Source organism: Melospiza georgiana, chromosome 6 (genome assembly GCF_028018845.1).
Source record: "Melospiza georgiana isolate bMelGeo1 chromosome 6, bMelGeo1.pri, whole genome shotgun sequence".
In the NCBI taxonomy this organism is placed as follows: domain Eukaryota; kingdom Metazoa; phylum Chordata; class Aves; order Passeriformes; family Passerellidae; genus Melospiza; species Melospiza georgiana.
The window spans coordinates 41,098,113-41,104,129 of record NC_080435.1 but is presented as its reverse complement, the minus strand read 5'-3'; positions in this window follow the sequence as shown (position 1 = coordinate 41,104,129).

The following is a 6,017-nucleotide window of genomic DNA, read 5'->3' as shown; positions in this document are numbered from 1 at the left end:
CTTCTCAGCTCAGCATTCTTTTTGGGCTTTACAGAGGGAATCAAACTGGTGCTGTCTGTTGTCAAGGGGCCTCTCCAGGTCTTCAGATGTCTAGCAGAAGTCTGTGCAGGGGGGAGGGTATGGTTCTCCACCTGCTGCCTTTCAGGATGACTGACTGAAGCCAGGGCCTATGAGCTTTTGGGAAGAGGCAGGACTCTGGGCTGGGGCTTGCAGACCTCTGTGAGGCCTCACTGCAGGTAGGCTGGAAAATGCTGTGAAGCAGCTAATAATGCTAGAAAGAATTTTAAAGCCTCTTTAGTGTAAATTAATAGTGCAGTTGGTGCAATCACTTTTTTGTCTCATTGTATATTACCTGCCTCTGAGCTTCAGGTACTTGAGAAGCTTGTGCTTCACAGTAGTATCAAGATTAGGTGAAGCCAGCAGAAGAGGGGGCTTTTGAGTCCTTTATACCTTAAGGATTAAAATCATAACTTTAAAACTTGAGATGATTCTGCCAGATGATTCTGTGTCTATTAGGATTTCTGCCTGTGAAATGATGAAACACTATTTCCTGGGCTGTACACGATTTAGCCTGTCCTCAGCCAGCAGAGCACTGGCTGGCTGTGTGTGTTCCACCACGTAATTAGGTGGATGTTCTCACATGTAAAACCATCTAGTGCTGATTCTGGCTTTCAGGCCACAAGCACTGGCTAAAGAAGAGAGAGAGGTGCATGCAATCCTTAGCGATTGCCTGTAACACTGTGTGGGGTCATAGTATTACTTAAAAAGCTCCTGTGGCAACAGAATTGTCTAATGCTGTACTCAAATGAGGGAGGATTCATAGAACAGTGCTGGCATTACAAATATAGAAACTGAAGTTCCAGTGTGCCCTGAAAATTGCAGAGGTTGTTAGTGGATCTGCTGGAATTGGCCAGCAAACTGATATACAGCAAGCCATGTGGACATGCCTTTACATGCCATGACCAGTGCAATTCATAAGAAGGGGGCCAAGTTGAGCCTGGAGTTTTCAGAAACTGTCTGTTTGGGTGTGAAGGAGAGAGCCCAGCATGCTGGATTACTTCAGCATGAAGTAAGTTCTAAAGTTTCAGCTTCTCTTTACAGGATGCATGATATCATCTGGGTGCTCACATTGTCCATCCTGATCTCCAGTTTCTTGTGATTTCTTGGACTGGTGACAGTGCCCTGTTGCTGACTCCACAGCCTCCATTTATCCTGGCACTTGGCATGGAGTTGGGGCTCTGAGAGAAATCATGCCCATGCGCTTCATGCTGGAATCCTACGTGCCCCAGCTTGTGTATTCAGCAATAGCAAAGAGTTGATGTCTTTGGATCCTTGATTCCATACACAGCCACTTGCCCTGAGGTGTATCATGATGTGCTGCTTGGAAAAATGCATTTTTGTACATTCAGTTCCTCTGTTCAACTTCCTTTGCTTCAGTTGTGGAACTACAAAAAATGAATTTCTTCAGACACCTAAATAAGAAAATGGGGAAATGATGCTTGATTTGGATAAGATCTGTTCTTCCTTTCATAGTGTAATGGCTGAGTTGGTCAGTTGAACCAAGCTGTAATTCCTGGTTCCCATAGTGAATTACTACATTTTGTATGGTTTGAGCTGTTCTGCTACCATCTTGTGTCTGGCTGACCTGACACGTGAGCACAGAAAGAGTTTGAATGTTTGATTAGAGGACCTCTAAAAGGGAAACACTTATGGAAAACAGCTAAGCTGATCAGAACCTCAGCTTGTCTTGGCATCAGTTGTACCGTGCAGAATCTAAGATTTAGAATCTTCCTCTTAAACTCTTTGGTTTTCTCTTTGAATGTGTGAGAGACACTAATCTCTGCTTTCCAGGGCATGAAACTTGATTGTAGGAGAGGAGGTGTTGCTGCATGAACGTGTTCATTTTTAGACATATTTTGCTGTAACTTCTTTGCAGTAAAACAAAACAGCTGTAGCTGAAGTTCACCCAAAATTCCCGAGGAGCCATTTCCAGCTACCCTTCTGCAGGAATGGAGTGCTACAAAGTGTGTTGAGGCGTGGGCAGTTGCACACAGGATTGGAAGTGGGGAGTGAGGCTGAGCGCCAAGCCTCTCCACCTTGGTACAAAGCTGCAATGAGTACAGGCAAAGGAAGTGGAGCTCTTGCAATGTGTGGAGAAACTAGAACGGAGAAACTGGAATTGGCCTAAGATTGTTCTAGAGTTTTCTCTGAAGCACATGAAGGCCAGAGTGAGTTTAGGTGGTTTTGCGGGGAGTGACTGCATGGCCAAAACCAAATTCTTCTCATCCTCTTGAGGCAATTTTCTGCTAAGCTGCATGTTGGCCCATACCAGCCCCTTATTTTGGCGATTTGTGATAACATAATACTGAAGGCCTGTAAACCCATGCAATTTTCTGAGTAATTTTAGAAATCTCATCTCTTCCCAGAAGGAACAGCTGTTTGGGGCTTTCTTGTGCTCCAGTAGCTGAAGTGTGAGGTTGCCTTGAGATAAGATAGTGCTGCTTTTACAGCAGTGGGTGAAGAAATGCAAGGATATAAAATTCCCTGCCGTCCTCTTGGAGGAGGATGAAAGTAGCTGTGGGGGTTTCAGGTTTGTCTGAAGAAGTGGCTTGCTGAATAGAAGCTAGCTCAGATTTGCAGAGGACTTTATTGTTGGTGTGGAAAAGACTCAGACCATCACTTACGGAAAATTGGCAACCTCTTCTTGTCTGTGACTAGAGCAGTCAGCAGGGATATTCAGCCTTCTCCTAGGCCCTTTTATATGGGGAACAACACTCAATACATTGGCAGCAATTGTCTACATAGTTGAAACTGAAAATTACAGGCCAAAAATGTTGCCCTGGTATCTTCTAGTAAGACATTGAATGGTTGCCTTTGTGCTCACACATTGAGAGCATCTCTCTGACTGCTGTCTTCTGTGCTGACCACTGCTGTCCTATTTCCTTCTGCTCTCTCATTTCCTGTCCATCTTCTATTCTTTCTCTCCATCTTATTCCCCATCCTAAACAGCCTGTAGACTCTCTGTGTCCAGATGCTGCATAGCCCCATGCACAATGGGGCCCTGTTTCAAGATGGGAGCTCCTGGTGCTACACAGAACTGCTGTTAAAAACCAAAGGCTTACTTAGAGACAGGGCTGTCAGGGTGGAGGGACTGGGCAGCTCCTGGCTGTTCTTCCAATGAATCTTTTCAGATTTAGAAGGCTCCCATGCCATGCTGGTGTGCCCCTGCCTCAGCCCCGTGCTCTGAAGCCTTGCTGCCCGGCAGCTCTCCTGGCCGAGCCGTGCTGCCGGCCCTGGGATGCTCGGGTGCCCCGTCGGTGCGGGACAGTCACCTGGGCAGCTCCGGTGTCCCGGCAGAGCCCGACTGCGGCTCACGGCCACCAGAGGGGGACCGGCGGCTCCCTGTAACAGTGGCCAACTCCAGCGCTCTTGAAACCGTGCGGTTTGACTCACACTTGTCTGGGTTTGTTGTTTTGGTTTTGTTTTGTCTTTTTTTTTTTTTTTTGTTCAGCAGACCTCTTAATCTAGCAAACAAGTTGGCTGGTAGAGTCTCTTGCTGTGCTTCTAATCCCCAAACTGGGGTGTGTGGGAAGTGATCATCTAGAGAGCGTCTGCTGGTTCTGCACATGTCCCTGTTGCACCATCCCCCTTGGCCTTTTGTTTTCCAACAGGCAACACGTTAAAAATGCATGAAATGAAGCTGGAATTACATATGTATTATTAACCTGCAGCATTCTCTCAGGAGACTCAGTACAAATAGCTTAGTAAGAGTAATGTGCTTAATATGAATAAACAACAGCAGTAACACTAACCAGATTAGATGTGCTCCCTCAGGCTTTGAGACACAGGTTAGTCATCAGTATGTGAGGAGAGAGGGAGTTTTAATGTGGGGACCAGGAAAGCAGAATTGAGCTGGTGCACAGAAAGAGCTGATATTCTCTTTTTAGGACTCATTATAGCATAATGGACTTTTTAAAATTAACTGTAGGCACCTCTAGCCTTTCCAGAGAACCTGGGAGAGTGGAAGCTGACATGAGTTTGGATGAGTTGCAGCAAGTGACTGGAACAGTGCAGTAGCTCCAGGGACAGGAGGGAAAAAGGACCCTGCTGCCACCCTCAGGGGGCAACTGTCCTGAAGTGGCCCCTGCACAGGCCAGTGCCTTCCTTGGATACTCTTTGCATCAGGTTGTTTTTGGGTAGAGGTGGCTTGGGCCAGCTGACCTTACACTCAGCAGTCAGTGGTGTCAGTAGCCTGTTGGCAGTGCCTTTGGGAAGTGCTCCAAGAATGTCTTTCTAAAAGATGGCTCTGCTGTGCTCATCTCCCGTGGTTCCTCCTCCTGGGCAGGGCTGAGCTTCGTTTCAGGTGTGAAGGGGCAGAGTGTCAGAGGAGCTGTGTAACAAAGACATGACTGAGGTGTAAGGCACTTGATGCTGTGGAGCCAATTCAGGCCTGAAGCCCTGCCCTGGGCAGGGCTGCTCCCAGCAGTGCAAAGAGCAGAGGGAAAGGCACCAGGTCAACAACAGCACCGGGCTGGAAGGTGGTAAAGAGTCATGGCACTGGTCATGCTGGACTCAAGAGGCATCTTTGGATTCTAGTGCAGAAATGCTTCTGGGCCAGAAGGCACCCCGACCTTCTAACTGCATTTCTCAGCAGGATCCCTGATTCTTAAGTGCTCCGTTTAGTGCTGGAGGTTTAGGATTGCATGAGCAGGTAGCCCATGGAGATGGGGAGAAGAGCAGAGTTTGATATGAGGTTGTGGTGTTGAAGTTTATAAGAGACTGAAGGAAACACACCACTTCTCATGCCTTTGTCTTGTTGAACAAGGTCAAAGTGACAGCCAGCAGGGATTGAAAGGCAAAAAGCACGTGGCTAATCAAAACTGTCTGCTCCACATATGGACTGAGGAGAGCATGAGTTTTCTTGCCTATCCTCCTAAGGGCAGATAAAAGAGTGTGACATGCATGTGGATAATGAAAACATCCATGTCTAAATAAGATTTAAAGCAAATAAACATTCCTGCTTCAGGGCCAAAGCCTGTCTCTGACAGACAGAAGTCAGAAAGGAGGTATTTTTCTGCTTTTCTTGAAGCTGTCCATTGTCCTGTGCTGGATGCTGATCAGGAGGAGTGTTTGGTAGCTGGTGGCCCTAGGCAGGAAGAAGAAGGTAGAATCTGCTTTAATCCTGTCATATATATTGTGCTAGTTAGGCTTCAGTCAATTTAATACAGGAGTAAGGAGCAGGCATATCCTTCACAAAACTGGGTGTTAATTTCTTTCCAGAAAACCCCTCCCATCTAGGGGAGGGCCACCCTCAGCATCCTGCTGTGTCTCTAAGAGGGACTTCATGGAGAACTGGCTTTTCCTCCTGCCCTGTGGCCCCAGTGCAGCACTCACCATGTTCCTAGTGGATGTATCACCAAATATGGTGAGAAGTCTTTGACATGTTTCCAGAGTGTCTAGGAGTCTGCTGTTAGTCAAATTTCAGTATTGTTGCTCTGTTTGCTGCATAGCTTATTTCCTTTTCACTCTCTGAATTGTTGTATGGGTGTGGGGTGATGACAGAGCCTGAGCCTGGAAGAGAGCTGTGCTGTGGCACTGCATCAGGGAGCCCCACACTGTGCTCTTACATGTCCTGGAGCTGGCAGATTCATGGCAGGCAGTGTGCACTGCTCCATGAGGCCAGCACCTGCCCCATGCCCTTCTTGAGCTGTGAAGCCTGCTTGCACATAAAAGAGTACCTCTGGTCCTCTGTGCCCTCAGCCCAGCGCACGTGTGAGGAGAAGGAGGGTTGTCTCCTGAAGCTCATCCCGGGTGACCCCCATGGAGAGGTGGATGCAGCTGTAGTTCTTTGCCTCCTCACCTCCATGCCTCTCCCTGCATCTCATCCTCTGCCTTTTTCTCTTCCACTATTGCCCCTTCCACTCTGTTTGCCAATATGGCAGTGGAGAAGACGAAGTACCCTGATGAACTCTGGCTTGGCCTTCTCCCATCTGCCCAGGGAGAGCACTCTCCCCAGC